This window comes from Saccopteryx bilineata, chromosome 3, assembly GCF_036850765.1.
Source record: "Saccopteryx bilineata isolate mSacBil1 chromosome 3, mSacBil1_pri_phased_curated, whole genome shotgun sequence".
Classification (NCBI taxonomy): Eukaryota; Metazoa; Chordata; class Mammalia; order Chiroptera; family Emballonuridae; genus Saccopteryx; species Saccopteryx bilineata.
In genome coordinates this window covers 12,187,569-12,211,424 of record NC_089492.1, presented here as the reverse complement: position 1 = coordinate 12,211,424, position 23,856 = coordinate 12,187,569, and the positions used below count along the sequence as shown (strand labels likewise).

Genomic DNA, 23,856 nt, shown 5'->3' with positions numbered 1-23,856 from the left:
AGAGAAAGCCAGCTGCAGGCAGAGCCTGTGGCCTCCATTGTTCACTTACTCATTCCACAAGTATTTACTGAGTACCTACTATGTCCCAGAGGCTCTGCTAAGAGATAATGAAAACACCGTGTCTACGGTACAAACACTCAGTCTAGTGAAGGGAAGAACCACAAAGCAGTAGTTACTCTAATGATAGATAATGAAAGCTCGCCGATTGCCAGACACTGTTTAAAGTGCCTTGCAAGTTTTAACTCTGAGAATCTTCCTAACAGGCTGGTTAGCTCATTACTCTTGTTTTCTGGAGGAAGAGATGGGGTGGGGGTGGGGGTTGGAAAGAGAGATTAAGTGACTTGCTCAAGGTTCTAGGGCTAGTAAGAGGCAGAGTCAAGATTGAAACCTAGGCCGCCGACCCAGAGCCCAGGTGTTTAACCACTGTGTCCTACCACCTGCTGTTCATGCAGCCAAGCCGCTTGTTTATTTCATGCAGGATGACCACACAGAATGCTGCAAGAGCGCCACGAAGAGCTCCCCAATCCAGCTGGTGGGGGAAGGCAGAGGACTTCCTGGAAGAAACGTATGTGGAGGCCTGAAGAATGAGTGGGGGCACTGAGGCCGAAGAGAGGTCGGGGGCAAGTGCCAGACAGGGAACAGAACCAGAAGGAGACGCTGGTAATAGAAAGTACAGCCTGCCGGAAAGACGACGAGGAACCCGTTACGGCTGGGAGGGAGGTGGGGAGACTCCGGGGTGGGCAAGAAGATGGACAAGGGCCATGGTTTGAGAGGAGCTGATCGCATCTCCCTCTGGCTGGTGGTACCCTGGGTTCCCAAGGCTGCAGTGCCCAGCCCCGTGCCAGTCGTACATGGGCCGCTCAGAGGGTCAACGGCCTGTGTGTGAATGAACACACCCTTGCAGCATAAATCCTGCACATCGAGTGACAAAGGTACCTACTGAGGCCATTCCTTTAGGGTGACTTGAGAAACCAGGATGCAGCAACTTCGTCTTTCCAAACTTTGGTTTCATCATCTCTGAACTGGGGTTCTGTAATAATCCCAGCCAAGGTGGTACCTGGCAAGGTGTTTGTGGGGGACCCAGCCTCCTTGCTTTCAACAGCTCTCCCGATGAGGGGATCCTCACTCACCAAGCGGCAGATTTTACAGCAAGGGCTTTCCAACGGGGTTTTCAAAGATCTTTGCGTATTCTAATGAAAACAACCCGACTGGTTCTATTATGTCACCATCTTCTCCTGGGAACAGTGTCTGGTTGTTACCAGGGTAACGTGCCTTAAAACTTTTGAGTTCAAAATTGGATGTTAACCATGACTATCATCCGACTGGAGTGGGTGAGTCTGATGGGTGAGAATGAATCATAAGACGCCAGGGTCCTCTTCTCTGGCGTGGTCAGCTTCTCCAGATACCACCGGTTCCTTCCTCTCAGGTCCATCAGCTGAGTTACCAAGTCATTCTTTCTAACCATCCAGGGCAGTGCACTTCACGGGAGGTTTTAAGACACAGTGATAAGGACAAGCATTCCTGCCTGCTGGAGCACTTGGAGGAATTGAAGCAAAACGCACTGGCTCGAGGCCTCAGAGACATGTCTGGGAAGGCCATGTGGACCACCTGTGCAGGCTGCAGCGAGCAGGGGTAAGGGAGAGCACTTTCCTGCATAAGAAAGTGAAGTTAGGGAACCATGTGGACATCACACGGGCATCTATATTCTTGCAAAACTTTGCTTCTTGTCCCATTTAGTGGTTTATTCCAATAAACCACAGGGTTTATTTTCACTCACAGGGTGGGTGAAAGTAGGTTTACAGTTGTTTGTATGGAAAATAATATCATAATAAATAATAATACAAGAACAAACTCTAGGTTCCACGTACTCACAACGGTAAACCTCTTTTGCCTGTATGTACAAAGCCATGTATCAATAGATACATATACAAAATCGCTAAAATATTTTTGGTTTCTAGTTCTTATAATGTACATTTAAACTTATAACTAAGAATCCAACCATTAGTAATAAACATCACAAACTATCTATTATTTTCTGAAGCACAAAAGGTCAATCTAAAGTCCAATAATTCTTTCCTTCCAGGATATTTTGTACTCATTTGAAAGGATGATTTATTAACTATGAAATCTTCTGTGATTATTTTTTGGCAGGAGTCCTCTACTCCATCCTAAATAGTTTCGAAATGTTTATTGCTTGACTCAGATGATAAATAATGAAGAAAGAAAAAAAAAAAAGGAGGGATCTTAGATAACTGCATTTTGCAATCCTTTGAAAGAATTCCTGAAACACTTAATATGTGATCTATTTCAAACCAACGATACATTCAGAGAGTTGGAAATGATTCCCAGTACCCTGCTCATTTTATCAGACCCTTGATCTTTGAAAAATCATTTTAGACCATTTCCTAAATTTCGTAATCTCTTAAAGGAAGTTAAACTCAAGCGAACACAGCCTACCATAATGGGTAGCCCAGAGACAAGTCCAAGGAGTGACACGGCCTCCTGCATGCTGCGACTTCGGTCTGCATGGCACTGCTTGGAAAAGTCATCAGCCTTCCTTCAGACGCGCGGATTTACAGTATCGAGCGGAGCTCCTTTATTTCTTCGCTCACACATCAAAATGTATAGTGCTGAACTCCCAACCTTGGCATAACCATGTGTGTAGGAAATGCTTAGCTTTCTTTTCATCAGTGTTGCTACGAATCCACTCACTCCTCTGCTCCCGTGAGCAACATGATGGTAAGCCTGGCTGAGAATTTTATTCTGATGCACTCTAGGCTGCAAACCCTGTGCACATTTGTCCCTGTGTTCCTCCAACCTGGGGGAGTGCACGGCAGCCTTTCTTTGTTCATGCTGGGCTTTGAGGTCTCCCCTGGTCTCTGGGCACAGTTGATGAGTGTTCCTTCGCTTCAGGTACTATTAACTAAGCTGAGGAAACATTAATCTCATTCTTAATGCCCTGAAACATTTCATGCTTCATTGCTCTTTTAAAGAGTTCATTAAAAAAATATGTGTGTACTTATGTCATTCAGTCTAATGCTCTCAGAAAAAGCTAAAAATGATATGATCTCACATATAGGTGGGATATAAAACTGAGACTCATGGACATAGATAAGAGTGCAGTGGTTCCCAGGGGGAGGGATATGTGAGGGAGGGAGAGAGGGGAAGGGGTGGGGGAAAGGTCTAGAGAGGGACAAATATAAGGTGATGGAAAATGATTTGATGTTGGGTGATGGGTATACAACATAATCGACTATTCAAATGATGTAGTGATGTTTACCTGAAATGTATGTGCACTTGTTGATCAATGTCACTCTGTTAAATTTAATTTTCTAAATAAAAAAAAATAAGTGTACTTTTATAGAGATCAACTAGTAAACACCTCGGTCCAGGTAAGTTCTATGAGGGCAAGGACTTTTGTCTGTTTTTCTTTTTCATGGCTAGACATATTTAGCACATAGTAGGTACTTAGTAAATATCTGTGGAATGAAGTTTTTCTTTCGTGATTCACTTTGATTTCAAATGTGCTCCTAAACATTGTTTTTCTTTCCGGATACATAGATTCATGTTTTCAACCAGGGGTTGGCACAGTTTTTCTGTAACGTGACATGTTACAGAGTAAGTATGTTAGGCTTTGTGGGACACAAAAGGCTCTGTCACCAGTACTCACCTCTGTCAGTAGAGCACAAAGGCAACTAGAAATGGTATGTATATGACTGAGCGTGGTTGTGTGACAATAAAGCTTTATTTACAAACACGGGTGGAGGGCTAGATTTGACCTATAGGTCATGATTGGGTTTCAATTGTTTTAAACCACTAATTCTTAAAAACCTTTTCCCTTCACTTCAACTTATTTGGGTTGAGCAAGTGATATCCCCCTCCCCTCCCATGGTTTCACCACAAATCAATACCCACTCTGTAATTGCAATATTATTTCTTACATGTTTTCTGAAATTTTTCGTCCCCTGCCCCCCCTCCCCCCAATAGAAATAGCAAGCTTCCTTTCCTACTGCTGAATTTTCCTGGCAGCACGATCACTCTGAGGACCAGGAAGCTGCTGAACTCCAGCCTTCACCAGTATGTTCTCCGGAATCTTCGCACTTTGTAATTAGCCCTGAGCTCTCTGTCCTTTGAAGGCACATTTTGGTTGAGAGGATGCAGCTGCTTCTTATATAATACATTTCAAATCACGTGCAGGATCTCGGCTTGAGAGAGCGCTGGGTCCTGCCTCCATGTTGGTCCCAGATGTCCCCCGATGCATGGTCTGCGGTGATGAAATTTGATGTTACTCAGCGCTGCTGTTATCTGCCCTCCCATTTGACTAGCGAGTTTTGCAAAGAATGATCACACAGGCTTTTAAATAATGACAGGCGGTGGGGAAGAAACCAGAGTTCATCGCATCCAAAATATCAAAGATCTCTAAGGCTAAGTTTATGAATTTTAAAAGATTTTTGCTTAGAACTGCAGAGTGCTGGCAGGAATGAAGAAGTAGCAGATGAGACAGTGGGCAGGACAACACCTCTGCCTGTTGAAATGTCACCGTCAGTTGACTTGTATGAATACGCTCTTGGATTTTATTTGCTATGGTGATGAAAAATTAGGTTAGTACCTTCATGGATCATACACAAATGTACATTTCACAATTCAGAACTAATTTTACATAACAACAACAACAACAACAATAATAAAATAGTTACATTTATTGGGTATTTACTAATGCCAGTTTCTATACTAATGTCTTTGCTTGGATTATCTCATTTAGTTCCCACTATAGACCAACTAGTAGTGGGCACTTTGTCCCCAGTTAGCTGGGGTTTAGAGACGTTAGGTTGTACCTTGTCCAAGGTCACAGAGTTACCACGTGTGGAACTGGTATGTGTGTTTCTGATGGGTACAATTTTCTCTTCCTTTGAAAAATGTGGTTGGGGGAGAGAGTAGGGCAAAGAACAGGAAATCTCCGCCTCTACACGGACTCTCCACCACATCCTGCGATCCCCATTGCACTCTGTCTCTGCCTCGTCTCCTGCAGAGGTTAAAGAGCCAGAAGAGAACGTTCCAATGTGGCTGTGTGGGGGAGGGCTGTGGGGGCAGGGCTGGAGTAGAGCCCATCAGTTCCACCCAGGCAGGGCTAGCCAGCCCCGTGGGAAGGGGAGGCAGATGGAGAGCAGGACATTAGAAGAGTCATTGCGGACGTCTCAGGTTCACCAAGACTGGAGCCAGCTGAGAGACAGAGAAAGCTGGCGTGTTTAGGACTTAGCAGTAGAGTACCCACCCGTGTTCTGGGAATGTGGTAACATCTTTGGTGGGAACAGAACACGGACAGAAGATGCTCTGCCTAGGTATCAGTTGGGGTTCTCTAGAAACTGGAGCCGATAAGGCATTTGTAGATACACAGAAAGAGATTTATTATGAGAGATTGGCTCAGGTGATTAGGGAGACCGAGAAGTCCCACAATCTGCAAGCTGGAGACCGAGGAGAGCTGGTGCTGGAGCTTGCTCGCTCAAAGGCCTGAGGACCAGGGGAGCCGTGGGGTCAGTCACGGTCTGAGTCTGAAGGCTTGAGGACCAGGAGCTCTGGTGTCCGAGGGCAGAAGATGGAGGTCCCCGCTCAGACAGAGGGCGCAAACTCACCTTTCCTCTGCCTTCGTGTTCTGGGTGGGCCCTCAGCTCACTCAATGATGCCCGCAGGCACTCGGGAGGGTGGTCTTTGCTCCTTCTACAGAGTTAAATGCTAATCCGAGAAACACAGACACACCCAGAATAATGGTTTGCCAGCTCTGTGGCCATCCCTGAGCCTAGGCAAGCTGACAAATAAAAAGACTGGTCAGGCTTGTTGCTTTAGAGGGAATCGTGTATGTGTGTGTTTTTCTAAAAACACCAACCACCACTTCATCGCTTCTGTACTAGGCACCCTACAACCACAGTTCATCACATCTGTCGCCAACAACCCCACAGAAGAGAAGCCCAGCACCCAGAGAGGCATAGTGATTTGCCCGAAGTGGCACAGCTACGAAGGGGCAGAATCAGGATGTGAAGTTCCCGCAGGAGAAGTCCCGGTGATTCATCTTGTGCAATTCTTTACTGACCGGTGACTGGCCAGGGTGTGGCTGGCCTCAGCCAAAGTGAAGGGGGTGGGGGCTAATGCCCTTTGTTTTCTTGGCACCTGGTTTAACAAGCCTTAGTTTCACTACCGATAATTAACAGAAATAACTGCTTAGACCTGTGGATTGTTAAAAAGCACTTTGACATCTGTCATTACGTTTAATCCAGGCAAGCCTGTGATGTGGGCTGTTTATTGCTCTCACTTCATAGAGAAGCCGAGCTCCTTCCAGGTCCGTGTTGCTGTGAGTTAAGACGGCCAAGCCCGGCCCCAGCAAGGAGAACAGACATGTCAAGTGAGAGTGAGAGCAGTAATCCGCGGCCAACTGCTCGGGTTGGAATCCTAGTTCCGCGGCTTCCCAGCCGCACGACTGGAGGAGAGATCGGGGGAGAAGGCAGGATTTGGGAAGGGGGGAGAGGGCATGCTAGGCAGAGACAACGAGGGCCTACCTGAAACGGGGAGGGGCAGTGGGAGCCAGTAGTTAAAAATAATGCTCTCGGGATCATTTATTTGCATTTGATTTTGCGTCTTCTCCACTTGGATACGCAGGTGCCTAAGATGAGGCCGCTCTCACCAAGTGAGGTTGTGTCAAATGAATGGAAGGGATTGCTCAGCCTGGAGCTCAGCCTGCGGTCCGAGTTCCCCCTCCTGCAGGCATCAGTGCTGTAGTGTTTGAAAAGGGGGGGGGGGGAGCCAGCCTGGGTGTCATTTGAAGGTGTCAGAGTCTGGGGACTAGGGTGTCCCTGGGGCAGTGCTTGAGGATGGCTCATGAGACCCAAAGGACCTTCAGGAGTCACACTCGGGCTGGAACTGCTGGGCCTGGGACTCGTAGTCTGCATGGTCGCCAGGCCCGGGACTTTGATCCTGGAGGCCATGAACACAGCGTCGCTGGGGCCCTTCTTCTCCCCTCTCCTTCCTGTAGGCGTCTTCAAGGGCTCGTATTCTCTCTTGGCAGGACGGACCACATCACTTCTGGGGCGCAGTGTAAGAGAAAAACAAACAGAAATTCTCCTGTTCAAAAATTACTAAGAATTTCAAGATGGCCCTGGTAGAACAGGTGGGGTGGGGGTTGCTTTCTGAGTATGGAACCGTGTGCAGCTGCACAGGTCACCCAGCCATGCAGCTGGCCCTGACTGTCCCTTCCTGGACATCTGAATAAACTCTGAAAACCTCCATCAGCGGTCCAGGTACCACACACCAAACATGTAGGCCTCAGGGAACACCCAGTTTTTAATGGATTCTCTCTTAAATCATTTGTTAAATGCAGTCAGAGACATTGATAAGACCAATACTTTCTCCGAGCAAGTCAACGTCTAGTGCGACAAAGATACATGTACACACACAATGATTAATAGCTTAATTATTTTATTCATGTAGTCAACACAGAATTATTACTACCTACCGTGCGCCAGGCACTGTGCTGGGCATCAGAGATACAGAAACGAATCAAATGCCCTATAAAGCATGGGATTTGAGGCTGCATTGTTGGGGTTAGGATTCTGATTCTTTCACTTGCCTGCTGGCTGGCATCTGGCAGATGACTTAACCTCTCTGGGCCTCAGGCTCCTATCTATAAAATGAAGATAATAATAGAACTTTCCTCATAGGGTTGTTGTGAGGATTAAATGAGTTAATCCTCATATTAAATGAGTTAATAGGAGAGGATTTTGAGAGCCATGCTTGGCACATAGGGAGTGCTATGTAAATTATTGTTTCCTCAAGGAATTAAAAGTCTAGTGGCAGAGAATGACACACACACACACACACACACACACACGAAATGCACACTGTAATTCATCTATTTAACAAATAGTTAATCCTATCTGCTCTGCCCCAGGCTTTGTGTGTGGCCCTGAGGGGTATAAGGGGAAAAGCTTTCCTACAGTTCCGTGGGCATATGACAAAGAAGGAGGACCCTGTCATGACAAAACCACTGTTTCAGAATATGTTGTCACTTCTCCATTTGGTGCTACGTACAGTGGGGAGGGGGGAAGGCGGATGTGCAATGCAGGAGTTTACAAGTCACTCGGAGAGTGTGAAGCCAAGGGCCATTCCCTGGCTAGGAGGAGGAGAGGGGTCAGCGCGTAAGGAGTAGTTCCCCGTCTCCCCTGGGGCCTTGCTGACCCAAGAAGCAGACACAACCTTTGGGCCCTAGCAGCCTGAATGGCAAGACGGAGCAAAGCCGAGCCCATATTTGGGCAGGGAGAAGTTCACTTCACTCCACGCCCTCTGAGTCACCCTCCCTGCCCAGCGGCCTGGGGCTGAGCTCACAGGCTGTCTGACTCAGTGGGGTGTCCTCATCAGGGGCAAGAGAGAAGACTGTCCTGGGCCCTTCAACCTCCAGCCGGCAGCCGGCCTCTCCCCGACCATCTGCTGGCAATGCTGCATGCATGTTGGGTGCTCAGCACACCTCTGGGACCCCTTTCCACAGAGGACTGCCACCCACCCCCTGTCCAGAAGCAGATTCTGTAAGAGCTGATGCCTCCCTGGGAAATTTCTCCCTAGCTTCTCCTTGCAAAGTGAGCTAGAAGGTGCTGTGATTTGGACGGATGGGCGAAACGCTGTGTGGTGGGTCACAGCAGAGACCTGGGTGCCTGTGCAGCTCTGTGTGACTGCGGGCCGCTCAGTGCCCCTCTCTGGGCCTGCACCGCTGAAAGCGCGGACGGGACAGGCGCAGTGGAGCCCAGCCGGCTCAGTAGGGAAGCACATGCTAGCGAGGCCCTGTCTTTTGGTCCCTTGCCTCCCTGTGTGTGGTCCCTAGCAAGGCAGCCTCAACATCACCTTGGAGCATGTTAAAAATGCAGACTCCCAGGTCCCTCTCCACCCACTGAACTAGAACCCGCCTTTTAACAAGACCAATGAGTGACTCACACACACGTGGAAGTTTGGAGAAATGTGTAAACTTGGCTGCACACTGGTACATGAGGAGTTTTGAAACATTCTGCTGTTGGGGCTTGCTCCCAGAACTTCGGAGGCTGCCGGGTGGAGGAGTGTTGGGGGTACCTTCCAGAGCCACAGGGGATTCAGAGGTGCAGGAGCTCAACCTGGGTGCATCAGGGTGAGGCTGCGGAGCCTGGTCCCACACTGGAATAAATGCAATGTCCAGTCAAGTGCAGACACGAGTCCAACAGGGTGGGGTCAGTGCCTGGGACACCCAGTGAGTGTGGAGGGGACTGCAGAGGACAGAGGACAGCTGTTGCCAGGGTGACAGGGTCCAGTGGCTACTGAGCTGTAGTCTATTCCTGTGGTCAGAAAGCTAGTAAATAAAAATATTGTATATGACTATGATAGACTATGTTCATGTATAACATTACATAATATATAAAATAGAATAGTCTTGGGTCTATCGTCTTTCTCAAAAAGTAGTCCTCAATTTGATATACTTTCACTTAAAAAAAAAAGGCCTTTAAAAATAGTTAGCGGTGACTTTGCTGGAGGATCTTTCCTTTTCAAAACAAAAATTCCACTTGAACAATCACACACCGCTGGGCACTCTGCTTAGGAGCCATGTGACGAAAGTCATGTGCGTTGGTTATCTATCCTAGCGTGACAAACCACCAACCATCCTAAGACCTAAGTCTGAGGCCTGAAATAACAGCTTTTGTTTTAGCTCGTGATTCTGCCAGGTGGCCCTCTGGCCTCGCTTGGGCTTGGCTGATCTTGGCTGCCCTGGCTCCTGTGTCTGTGGTTGACAAGGCTGTCTGCTCTCCGAGGGGCTGGCTCACGTGGCTGGGGGTGGGCGGGTGGCGGTGGGCTGCTGGTAGGAGCGGACCGCCTGGGTTGTATCATCCAGCAGTCTGGCCCTGGACTTCTTCACCGGCGGCGGGGATCTGGGCCCCTCTGTGTGTAAGCGCTTTTCAAGCCCTTGGTTTGGTCAATGTTTGCTACTTTTCCACTGACCAGAACAGGTCACAGGGCCGCGTCCAGAGACAGTGTTCAGGGAGTACTTCCAAAGGGCGCGGATCCAAGGAGCGCTGAACAACTTGGGGGCGATGACTGAGGTCCACCTTCCACACTATTATTAATTAAGAAAAGATCTAGTTACATTGTTAGGGACTCTATTTTCTCTATCAGAAGAATGGGGACAAATTCTAAAAAAAAAAAAAAATTGACTGATGGTACAAATAAGCAATTAAAATGTTTACCTTTCCTTCTTGTTTTACTTTGAATTTTATTGCTTTTTGCTGATTTTTAAGATGTCAGTCAAACTCTTCCTAAAATATCTGTTAGCAGAAAATGTGATTTAAGAAGGCTGAATACTTCATAATCCTGCCATTCCTGGGCCAACACCTATTAATAGGTTAGTTAGTATATATCGCTATGTGGGTATTAGCCAGTTACACACACATTATTTTCTTTTACAAGAATCAATTTATTTGAGAGTTAATTAGTGGATGCCACCTCTGTACTGAGGGGTACGTATTAGAGAGCAAAACAACAAAGTCCCTGCTAAAATGAGATAATATCGTCAAAGGAAAAAGAAATTTGCTTCCCCGCCTCCGCACTTACTCCATCAGCCATGGGAGTATAAATATCAGGTATTGAATGCTTATTTTGGGATAGGCACATGATACATGATTTCATTCTAATACTCACTGGCATCCTAGGAAGAAAGTACTTTCACCATTTGCATTTTATGGGAAGGAAATTAGGCAGAGAGAAGTTAAGGAACAAGACCCAGCTAGTAAGTGTGGCAACCCGACACTGGCCCAGATCTAATAACTAGCTCCGAAGCCCACGTTCCTGACCCCTTTGTCCAACTGACTCTTGGTTCCAGTAGAGCAGCCTCTTCCTTTTTGGTGCTCCATAGTATTCCGTTATGAGAGTACTTCTACATCTTAAACATTCAAAGTGTGTGTTTGCTGTGATTAAAACGACTGACCTCTCCATACTGTCCCTTGTGCTGGATGAATTTTGTTCTTTTTTGCCTGAAATACGCCCCCCTCCCTTTCTTTGTAGTTAACTTCTTCTGTTCATCAGGAAAGACTTCTTCAGTCTGTCATGTATTTAGCTGCCATCCGTCACGATCCCCCAGTTTCCAGGATTTTCTCAGCATTGACTCTGCGATCTCCCTTCTATACATGTTTATTTAGCTGACTCCCTCTGCCCTTGACAATGAGCTACCAGAAGGCAGGGTCTATATTTAACTTTCCTTTGTGGATCTATAAATATATATATATATATATATATATATGTATATGTATAATCTCAGCTCTTATCACTTGCTTGGGGTAAAATGAACTCTTATTTAATGCAAATTGAATGAAATCATAAATAACTTTTGTATCCATGGCATGTTTTCTATTAAAAAATCAATTAATAGAGCTAATTTATAGGTGAACAAACCTGTAAGCTAATTTTTATTATGGATATATGAATAGTAAAAATTTAAAAGCAAAGGGTATACTAATGAAAAAATATTTTTTCCCATTTGAGACCCCTAATTCTACTTCCCAGGGGTAGTTACCCTCAGTTTTTATGTCATTACTATAATTTTTTATATCTACAACCCACACATAGGTCATTTCTTAAAAATATCACAAACGGTAGCATGCTGTCACATTGTTCTGCCCTTGACTTTTGCTTCTAATTTATCATGGCTGCGTTTCCACGTCAACGGTCTACTTTTTAAAAGGGCCCCACAGGGTTCAGCTGTAAAAATTGTACCATATTTAGTTCAGTTGACCTTTATAAACGGGCTTTTTGTTTGTCACTTTTTTGTTGATTTTTACTATTACAATGTTTGCTGCAGTGAACATTCGTGGGTGTTCAATTTTGCTTTTATATTCATCTGGGATAAATTCTTAGAAGTGGAGTAGTTCACGTTTTTTAAAATTTATTTTTAATGAGAACAAAACTCCATACAAAGGTGGCAGAGGAACGGAAAAGCACAGAGGGCTGACGCTGAGCCCCATTGCTCACGCTCCCACTTCTCCTTGGCAGAGGACATGTGGTCTTTCAGCTGTCCTGTGTCTGAACCACTTTCAAATTTTAAGGGTCATGTGGTGCTTGGTGGGAGCCAGGCCAGCTAGAAAAGATGAAGGGGCTGGTACTCCCTCCCTACCTCTCGACGATGCAGCTGTTGGACTCGGGAGCTTAGGGTCTGAGGGTTGTGGAATAAAGGTGCAGGGATGATTAGAAGTGACTCTCAGGGAGATGGGATCCTGAGAAGACTCTTCTCCAGCCAATCAGCACACCTCTGACTTCCCTGGACCTCCAAGTTCCTGCCTTTGTTTTGACCTTGCCTGGAATGGTGGGCCCATTTTTCCATCCAGGGGAGCTCCTACCACCTTTCTGCACTTATTTTAAATATCATCACCTCCTCCATGAAGCCTTCCTGTACTTCCACCAGAACCATTCATTCCTAACTTCATTCATTCAGCACACAGATTAGTTGTTTTACAGCTGCCTTATCCCAAGTATTATCTGAGATGCCTTGGAATTATGCCTTCCTCTGGGCTCTGTTGCTGCTGCACAGAACTGTGGGGTTACGAGCCGGGGTGTCGAAGGCAGACTACCTGGGTTGTTCACACCCCAGCTTCATCGCTGGCTCCTGGACAAAGCGCAGCTTTTGGCCTGAATTCCACCCACTTGGCCTTCCTTTCTCTGGGCAGTGGGTTTCGGAAGGCTGCCTTCGAACCCTGGGGGTTCTGGAAAGTACAGTTTGCAAATTACTAACCTACTTCACCCCTTGTCTTGCACATGGGAGGAAGGGTGGCCTGCTGAGGGTGGTGACCTGCCCATGGTCACACGACAAAGGCCTAGCTGGACCATAAAGCCTGGGTCTCTTCACGTCCGGTAGGATATTTGGCCCAGTGCATCATGAGCTTCCCTGGAGCAAAGGGGGAAAGGGTCTAAGTTGTCCCTCAGGGGCCTGAGCAGAGTTCCCGGTCATCATTCACTTGCACTTTCGTGGGCCGCTTCCATTGAGCAGTTCCTGTGCTCCCAGCTCTGTGGGTGGGGACCACTTACTGCTGCCGAGACCCTACGCACCAGCCCAGAAGAGGGCCGGGGGTGGGTGGGGGTGGCTCACCCCCCCCCCCCCACTGGGAGTCTTGGGGTGGAACAAGGCGGGTATAAAAAAACATACAGAATTCATCCAGCACACACATTCAAGGACACATTGCCAGAAAGCTATTTTTAAGCTTCAGTTCGGGAATTTTGTGCACTCCAAAGTGACTGTGATTACAGGCATGTCTTTAGTCAGTTACTCTGTCTGCAGGGCAGTTCCGAGAATTTGTGCCAGCCCTGGATATAAGCGCAGGGTTGGGTGGCAGCGCTGGCAGGAAGGCAAGGAGGGAGGGGATGCAGCACGAGGCGGGCGTGGAGAAAGAAGCTGATCCCTGGCAGAGAGGACCTCTTATCCAGGGTCTATGCAGCGGGCACTGTACAACGAAGCATGAAAGAGAGCTGGTGTCCAGTTTAGTGGTGTATACAGTCAAGACTTTTGCTGAGGGGTGGAAGACCCTACCCAGATATTCCACCCTTGACTTGGCCTTTCTGCTCATGGCAAATGTCAAGTTCAGAGGGCCTGCTTTTTTTCCCCTCCCTGATCTGTTAGCTTTATGTTAAAGCAAAAAAATGGAGTTCATCATATTTCTTCATAGAAGTCATTTTTCTTTGACAATTATTGAACAACCGCCTGGTGCCCAGGGAGGCACTGGGGATACTGAGACAGAGTCCCTGTTTTCTGGAAGATTCCTAGTCAGTGGGAAAATGAAATGCAGCTCAACACAGTCTGTTGGGGAGGATGTGGGGGTCGTAGTGAAGAAACAAGTGAGTTGTCTAGAGTTCTACATAGTGCTGTGGGTCAGAGAGTGCTTTTCAATAATCTCTTAAAATTGTTCATTTATGTTATGATAGAGGTAATTAACATCTTAGTTTCTTTGCTTTGGTTGGAATTAAATCATCGGTTCAGAGTTGCATGCTGGTCAGAACCTTTGATTGGCTGTTGATGACATTCTAGAAACTTTGGAAACATGATTAGCAGATCAAAACCGTGATAGACATGCTGCCCAAGGAGCACATGTCTGGTTGTGGGTAACACACACACACACACAAGCACACACACGCAACCTTGATTAGTAAGAAGTGAGGAAATGTATTTGTTCTTACTCAATAAGTGTCATTTGTTTGTTAGACAAAAATCTTTCAAAACATGAAGTCCAAAGGGAACAATTATGAAAGGGCCCCTTGAGAATGAAAAGCGTGGGAATCGCTGGGGTAGGCTAGTCATCTGGTGGAAAGCTTGATTCTGAACATCTCCACCAAGGGCTCAGCTTCTCTTTGTCTTCTCTCAGTGACAGGAAACTCACCACCGTTTGAGGCAAGGTAGATGCCTCCCCTGGGTTCAAGGCCCTTGGCTTTAACCCCTACACCCTATCCCGTCAATATTTGGTTTCTATGATGTCCAGTTTTCCTCTCAGCTCTGTAGATAAATGGCCATGTGTTTTGGGCAACTTGTTTACATCTTTGATTCTCAAAATCAAATTTTCATGACAAAGGGAGAAGAGAATGCTCAAGTTCACCACTCTCCAGTCTCCTCTGGTCTCTGGGGACATGAATAAGCCCCATTTCCCAGCATCCTTTGCATCTAAGTGGTGCCACGCGACTTGCTTTGCCCAGAGAAGTGTAGGTGCAAGTGATCTGTGACATTTCTATTCCTGGCTGTTTTGTACTAGAAACTATCCAGGAGCCTGATTGGTCTTCTAAGCTTTCACCATCTCTCATGGCTGTGTGATTCCAGGTTGAATTGGAAGCCATATAACGGTGGAGACACAGTAGGATGGCAAACTGGATCTCTTTCACAGCAGGGCCTCTAGACCAGCAACATCAGCACGGGATGCTATGAGACTAAATACACCTCAGTTCAGCACAGAGACGGTGCTGAGTCGATGCTTCCCGGTGGAAAGGGAGGGTGGATAATGGCAGAAGTAAAACTTTCAGAGTGTTAAGACGAGGAGATTTGGAGGTTGTTTCTAACAGCTGTCAGTGTTAATTACACAAAATTAACAACCATTCCTTCCTGAGGTCAGAACCAAAAAGACAGATGGAGAGAACAATATCGACCCATTAACTGAGAAAAGTTGGGCTGAAGGATGTGGCATGAGTGTGTCATTGCAGTGAATGAGCTTCATGACGCCACCGCCTACAGTTAGACAGAGTTGTCCACCCTATCAGTGGAAACTCAGGACACGCCATGCTTCCCCCACATGGACATGATCCTACTGGCAGATCCTAAAGAGAAAGAACCCAGAACGGCTTATCTCTTGCTTCTCTCAAACTCATTGATCAGATAAATGGCTTCATCAATCATGAGGAGTGAGCCTAGTGGAAAACGAGGCAGGAAGTGTTACCTTGGATAAGGTCCCTCCACATGGAAATGTGAGGCCAGGAGACCAAGGTTCCCACCAAGGTTCTTCACAGACATAAGCGTTCGTGAGTACTCATGGCTGTAAGTTCACCGGGGAAAGGGGCCCCCTTTTCTCTTCCCTATGCTTCTCCCACAGCACTAGCACAATGCTAGACACAGACATGGTGCTGAGGTAATGCTGGCCGATTGACCCGTGACACTTCATGAGCTTATGTGACATTTCCCCCACTGGGTCACTCCAGGAGGAGCAGCAATTGCTGTGGTTTGACCCCTCACACTGGCAGTCCTTGCCTAACCCAACAATTTGGGAGTGTGAAAGGCTAAACTGATGACCCAATCCTTCCTTGGGGAGATGCCCGTGCTCTCCTTCTGCCCACCAAGTCCCACGCTGGCCAACACACTGGACTCTGCTGCGTTCCTAGCCAGCCGCTGCACTGGGGTGGGGTGTGGGTGGGGTCACCGAACGCGTCTGAGTCCCGTTTGGTTGTAAGTTCCTGAAGTCAGGGACTGAATCTGATAGTATTAGCTGAGCAGAATCTTCAGCTGGTAGTAACTGATTAAAGAAGGGTTTATTTTTCTTTCCTCTGAAAGATGTTTGGGGTAAGGAGACAGGCCAGCTGCGTGACATCATTGATATCCCAGGTTCCTTTAATCCGTCTGCTTCACCATCCTCTGTCCCATGGCTTCCATCCTCACGGCGGACTTCCAGTTGTAAAATGACACAGCAGTCCCAGCCCTTACGTCCATATTTCAGGTAGCAAGAAAGAGGAGGGAGGAGGAACTATAAGGTCCCCCAGCTGCGTCTACTCATTCTGTTTAGGAGTTTTCCAGGAAGCCCCAGACAACGAAGGATGCCTCGGTCAAAATGTAGCAAATGGTCTCATTTCTCTACAAGGGTGCCTGGGGAATAGTGGTTTTCAGCTGGTGCCATTGCTTTCCCTTCAAAGTCAGAACTGTATTATTAAGGGAGAAAACGAGGGTGGAAAATGGCAGGCAACCCAGAGTCTCTGCCTTGCCTCTCTCTATCCTGCGAAGTGCTGATCACACAGTAGGTGTGTGTCTGTTTCATTCAAACATTTCTTCTTTATAACAATCTTTTAAAAAAATTACAGAGTGAATACCTATTCAGGGCAGGCATATGTCTAGTTGGGAAGAGAAACAATGCGAAATAAACAAACAGAAGAATAAGATAATGTTAGATAGTGACACATGCTAAGAAGCAAAATAAAGCAGGGCAAGGGTAGGGGTGAGAGGCAATGTTCAGTTGGGTGGTCAAGGGTGGACTTTTGGAGGCGACGCTGAAGCAGAAATCTGAATGAAGAAGGATAGTAAGACATGCTGGGCTCTAGGGGAAGAAGTCTCCCGGAAGAAGCCCTGGGATAGGAGTGTGTTTGACACGTTGCAGAACAGATAGCCAGGATGGAGAAGTAGTTCAAAGCCAGACTTTGACCCTGTAGGCCATGACAGGGACTTTGAAATTTCCCCCAAGAGTGAGGGAAGCTAGTGGAGACTGAGCAAGGAATTAACACATTAAATTCAAATGATCTCCTGTATCTTTTTCTGACTTCCCATTAGACATATGTTAGACTCTCTTATTCTACCCACCATGTATTTTTTTTCCTCTCTGCAGTGCAGTGTAGATAATTTTTTTAGGTTTGTTTTTACTAATTTTCTCTTCAGATGTATTAATATATTGTTGCAGAAATCCATTGGGTTTCTAATTTTAATTATTACACTTTTTCATTTCTAGAAGTTCTGTTTATTTGTTTTTCAAACATGCTTGTTTTTTTAAAATTTTTCTTATTCCCTCATTATGTGCTCAGTCCTCACTTGTATTTCATTATCTACATGATTGCTTTATACATTGTATCTATTCATTGCAACATCTGTAGTCTTTATGGGGCTGATGACATAATTTGATTCTGCTGACTCTCATTTATGTGGGTTTGTTTATTTGTGTGCTTCTGATTCCTGACTGTGAGCTTGTGTTCCTTGGGCCGATATCTGTGGTGGTTCTCTGAGGCTGAGCTTTAAAGTGTACACCTCCGGGGACTATTGGTGATGTGTGTCTGCTCGCTATGCAGGTCTACTTGGGTCGGCATGGACTATATCAGAGACATGAATAATGGCCCCAAACACTGAACTTGTGCTTGTGCTCAGGAATTCTCAAGAGAATAGTTTTCCTTGGTTTCTGTTTCACCAAGAGCCAAAACTAGACAGATAAGTTTCATTTTTGGAGGCTGACATTTTTGTGGGGTTCTGACTTTTTATGCGAACTTTCAGTCTGACTAACCCCCTTGCGAGGGCCCCAGGTCTTGTCTCCTGCTTCCTGCCCATGTCCTTTCTGCCTCAATGCTCAAGATCCACTAAGACCTCGTCTCTTTGCTATTGGGGAATCGCATGCACTCTGGGCACATGTCACCTCTATGGATTCAAGCTTTTAAAAAAAAATTGTATCTGATCTTTTGGAGATTTCTGTTTTGCTAGCTTAACCATTCACTAAGGAATATGCTTTTGAAAAGACTTTATCTATTATTTTTATTGTGCTAAACTGGCAAGTTTCTGCTGTACTTTAGAAAAATCACATGACCTCATTTACTTAGTTTTTGGCCTGAGTACCTGAGTTCAGGGCACATCTCAGGGAGTGAGGTGGCTGTAGATGAAGGTGGCTGGAGCCCGTTTTCTAGGGTCTGAGCCTTTCTGGGTAAGCCGAACAATGAGCCTGTAGGCCCATAGACTCCTGAAGGGTAGAGAGGCTTGTGAAGCCTGGATGTCATTCTCCCTCCTCAGTTAGGTTGCTTCCCTTCGTCCAGGTTTAAATATCAACCACAAATAGAAGTCCTGGGTAGCGTGGGGAGCAAGTGTCCTGTCATGTCACCCAGACTGGGTCACTGGTTCCCCGGCCTTGGGGTTATGCTGACTTGAATATTAAACCCATCACCATGGATGAATGGATAATAAACAAAACGTGATGTATGCACCTAGTGAAATATTATTCAGACTTAAAAAGGAAGGAAACTCGACATCATGCTACCACATGAACGACCCTTGAGAGAACGACACCAAGTGAAATAAGTCAGGTCAAAAAGGGCAGATACTGTATGAGCCCAGTTAGAGCGGGTACCTGAAATAGGCAAATGCACTGTGACCGGAAGGAGAACAGAGGTTGCCAGGGGCTGGAGGGAGGGGCGAGTGTGGAATGGGAGTTAAACGGGTTCAGAGTTTCAGTGTGGGAGGAAGAGAAGGTTCTGGGGAATGATGACAGCGATGGTGGCAGAGCAATGTGAATGTACTTATCTGCCACTGAACTTGACACATAAAAATGGCAAAAAAGAATTTAAAACAAGCAAACTGATATAAAATTAACTCTGAATTTTGTCCATTGAAGGCATTAAAAACCAAACTATAATTTGTTATGACCACCATGTGATTCAAAGACAGAATATTTTTAAACCTCAAGAAAGCAAGAAAGAGTGTGTCTCAAGGTACATGATAAATCATTGAATGGGGCAGTATGAGTTGTATATATACATATATAAAAGCTATAGATATAAAAGCTACCATATTTTTCGCTCCATAAGATGCACCTGACCATAAGACACACCTAGGGTTTTAAGGAGGAAAATAAGAAACAAAATATTCTGAACCAAATCGTGTGTTAAAATATTTAATAAAATACCATATTTTTCACTCCATAAGATGCACGGGCATTTCCCCCTCCATTTTTTGGGGAAAAAAGTGTGCCTTATGCTCCACAGGCAAGAGAAGTGAAGGCAAAAATTAATGAATGGGACTATATCAGACTAAGAAGTTTTTGCTCAGCAAGAGAAACTGATAACAAAATAAATAGAAAGCCAACTAAATGGGAAATGATATTTTCACACAACAGCTCAGATAAGGGCCTAATATCCAAAATATACAAAGAACTCATAAAACTCAACAACAAACAAACAATCCAATAAAAAAAATGGGAAGAGGATATGAACAGACACTTCTCCCAGGAAGAGATACAAATGGCCAACAGATATATGAAAAGATGCTCATCTTCTTTAGCTATTAGAGAAATGCAAATCAAAACGGCAATGAGATACCACCTCACACCTGTTGGATTAGCTATTCTTAGCAAGACAGGTAATAGCAAATGTTGGAGAGGCTGTGGAGAAAAAGGAACCCTCATCCACTGTTGGTGGGAATGTAAAGTAGTACAACCATTATGGAAGAAAGTATGGTGGTTCCTCAAAAAACTGAAAATAGAACTACCTTATGACCCAGCAATCCCTCTACTGGGTATATACCCCAAAAACTCAGAAACATTGATACGTAAAGACACATGCAGCCCCATGTTTATTGCAGCATTGTTCACAGTGGCCAGGACATGGAAACAACCAAAAAGCCCGTCAATAGATGACTGGATAAAGAAGATGTGGCACATATACACTATGGAATACTACTCAGCCATAAGAAATGATGACATCGGAACATTTACAGCAAAATGGTGGGATCTTGATAACATGATACGAAGCGAAATAAGTAAATCAGAAAAAACCAGGAACTGCATTATTCCATACATAGGTGGGACATAAAAACAAGACTAAGAGACATTGATAAGAGTGTGGTGGTTACAGGGGGGAGGGGGGAAAGGGAGAGGGAGAGGGAAAGGGGGAGGGGGAGGGGCACAAAGAAAACTAGATAGAAGGTGACAGAGGACAATCTGACTTTGGGTGATGGGTATGCAACATAATTGAAGGACAAGATAACCTGGACTTGTTATCTTTGAATATATGTATCCTGATTTATTGATGTCACCCCATTAAAAAAATGAAACATTAAAATAAATGACTCAAAAAAAAAAAGTGTGTCTTATGGAGCGAAAAGTATGGTATAGCTATGCTAAGTAGTAAAGCACATTGCTTTCATTTCTTTTCTGTTCCTTGGTGGACTGTGTGGTCAGTGTTCCCAAAGCCACGGAATGGCTAGATGACCGCTTGTTGGAGGCAGGCAGGAAGACTCAAGGGTCACACAGGAGCTCTGGATGGAGGCCTCCTTCAAACATACTCGCTCAGGGGGATGGCAGGATGGCTGGCAGGCGGGTTACGACTAGGGTGACCACAGGAGAGTGTGCTGTTGTACTCGAAACTGCTCTGGTTTGGGTGCTAACGGGCACAGTCCCCTGGCTGCTGCCCCCTGCTCAGGAGACGCGCCTGGGCAGGGGCTGCCACGCCTGGAGAGTCTGCCCAGGGAGAGCCGGCGTGTGTCGAGGGTGCCCCGAGGACTTGGCGAGCAGCGGGTTCTTGATAAAGGGCAGTTATTTTTATCCAGGCCATCTAGAAAAAGCACTGGCTTTCGAGTCTTCGGATATTGGATTGAATCCCTGTTTACAAGGGCTTTGACCTTTGGCAAGGTACTTAAATTCTCTGAGCCTCAGTTTCTTATTGGTAAAGTAGAGCCGTCGAAACCTTTCTTACGGGTTGTTTGGAAACAGAAATAAAATATAACAATATTGACTAATGCATGTAAAGTACTTAGCCTGGAGCCAGGCACACAGTGGGTGCTCAAAAAATAACCACTTTGCCTTTCCCCTCCCTCCCTCCCTCCCTTCTTCCCTCCCTCCCTTCTTCCCTCCCTCCCTCCCTCCCTCCCTTCCTTCCTTCCTTCCTTCCTTCCTTCCTTCCCGCCTGCTTTCCTTCCTTCCCTGATTCCTTTCTGCCTTCTGCAGATACATATTCAGCCCCCTGATTCCAGTTACTCAGGAGCCTCCCAGGCCCAGCATGGGGACCTCCTGCACTGGCCAGAAGAAGTGCAGCTGAGGGTCTAACTTTCCTGTTCAGAATGGCTTGTTTGAGTACTGTCGTAATCTGTTCGGTCTGCTATAAGAAAACACCACAGATTGGGTAGCTTACTAACAAAAGAAATTTATTTCTCACAGTTCTGGAGGCTGGGAAATCCAAGATCATAGAGCCAGCAGATTTGATGAGAGGGCTGGCTGTTGAAGGCTCTATTCCTGATTTATGGAAAGTACCTGCTCACTGTGTCCTCACATGGGGGAAGGGGCTAGGGATCTCTCCGGAGCTTCCTTCATAAGGGCACTAATCCCATTCACGAGCGCTCCACCCACATGACCTAAGCACTTCCAGATGCCCACCTCCCAATACCATTATCTCTGGGAGATAGGAGCTCAACATATGAAATTTGGGGGGAACACAAACATTCAGACCATAGTAAGGACATTCTGCTCTAAAACTACAGGTGTCCTTGCCAAGAAGGGAAGTATGAGGGTGGGGAGGCATGGCTACCCAGACACAGAAAACACGAACTTCTATTCTCAAGGGGCTTAGAGCTTCCCTGGGTTCAAACACTTGCTCACACTTGAGATAGTCCAAGAGCATTTTCTCAAGGAGAACAAATGCTTTCTTCACCCCTAGTTTATCCCTAATTTTCAATGAACTTCTGAATACGACCATCCAATTTGTCACCCAGTTGGGGACAGAAACACTGGTCCTCATCTTAGAGACTAGCACAGCTGGGATGTCTTGTAGGACTCAGCTACTCTCAGCTACAGTAGGCTCTGTCAATGTCTTTAGGTTGGTTCATAGAGAGCCTTCAAGTTCATGGGCTGAGAAGAGATGGTGAGGTAGAGGTTGGCTGAAACCAGAAAATGACTCTTGCTGAGGAGATAACTTCTGAACTGGCATTTGAAAAGAAGGCTGGCGGGGTTTGCTGAAGAGGGCAGGAACGGAGCTCTGTCAGAACCCCCCTACATCCGGCTCACTCCTCCTGGCCAGCCTTGGCATTCTGCCTGGCACCGAGGAGGTGTTTCCCAAACTCTGGCTGAGCAGAGCTCACCTTCAAGGCCTGGCGTGTGGTTCTCCTCTTCTGAATCCTCCTGGGATTGCCCAGACAGGACTCAGGATCCACTCCTCCCCCTGGGCTCATGGAACTGGTATGCGTTGCGGCATCTGTCATATTGTGTTGTAATTACTTGTGGGTTCCAGACGGAGAGTCCTCGAGGGCAGAGGCTTTGTCATTGTACCTCTTGCTCCAGCTTCTGACTGTAATAGGGACTCAGCGCACGCTGAGTGACTGAGAACCACGGGTCAGCTTGTCTGGCATTGGCAGTGGTCAGGAGGGTCCTGAGGAATTAAGGGCTGGCTGGGTGCCAGGGGCCACTGAATACCACACTCCAGGGCTACGGTCTGCTTGCCAATAACTCTATTCCACATTTCCCAGAGACTGTTCTCGTAATACATGGGCAGCATGCCCAAGCCAGGCTGTGACTAGTTCCTAAAACAAGTTAAAGCTTTCCTTTTGGGACAATTCCATGAGCGGGACAGACGAGCATGCTCTGACTACTGTGGCTTCCACGGTCCTGATCGTTGGGTCGTATTTCATCCGGTTCCTCATGGCCCCTCGCAGCAGCCCTGTTGTGCTGGGCTGGGCCTCTGGCTGGTGGGGAGATGTGTTCTGTCTTCCCAGGTCTCGGCGTGGAAGGGAGCAACATGCATGCCCCCACCCACGGCGCCTGTGCGCAGCTGGGATGGAAACTAGCTCCTCATCCAGCAGATCTTGGTGCAGACTGGAGAGCGCTGGTCGGAGCAGGGAGCTGTGTCATTGTGGGTATAGCCAGGCTGTAAGTGAGACCACAGTCTCCCCATCGAGTTTGCTTTCCACTCTGGTGGGAGGCAAGGCCATTTTCCAGTGCCAGCTGCAAAAGAGATAGGGCTGGGCACTATCTGCCTGGGCTGGACCGACTTTCACCAGATGACGGTCATGAGGGTAGACCGTAGGATGGCCAGAGAAGAGAAGGAGTGACTCCTTGTGAAGAATTCACAGTCGGAGGCTGTCTCTCTCTTCGGGATGGTGCACTTCCACCCTTTAAGACCTACTCAGCACATCTAGGGTGTAAGCATGATTTCTGGCACACGCACTTGAACATCAGTCTCGACTTGAGTCATCTCAGCAATCCCCACCCTGCGCATGATCCCCAGGGAGCCGGAGAGATGAACCTCAGGAGTCCTTTCTGCGGATCCTTCAATAGGGGGCCCGCCGTGGTCTCCCTGTGCTGTGTGTGTCTGTAATAAAAGGGAGCACACAGAGGAGTTCAATCTCACCCTGAAAATGGAAGCACTCATTTAGTTGAGAAGCAGAACCGAGGAGTATGCAAAAGAGCACGGAATTGGGGGTCAGTGCCACTGACGCCCACCCAGCTCTGTGAACTTGGGCTGATCCCCTCATTTTATTTTGTTTTGTTTCTAGAATTCATTGAGCAAATATTGAGAGGAGTGTCGGGGCAGCAAAGTGGGGTACATCTAAATATGGAGCCCCCTGCAAGAAAGCACAGGGGGACGTCTAGGAAGACATTGATGAAGGGTCAGGTGGTAAGAGTC

The 23,856-nt window shown here is 46.6% G+C and overlaps 1 pseudogene; it reads left to right on the top strand.

The window, feature by feature from the left end:
• Window positions 1-1,307: 1,307 nt before the first annotated feature.
• The window catches only part of LOC136329729 (synaptonemal complex protein 3-like), a 44,199-nt pseudogene continuing 21,650 nt past the window's right edge, over window positions 1,308-23,856 (top strand).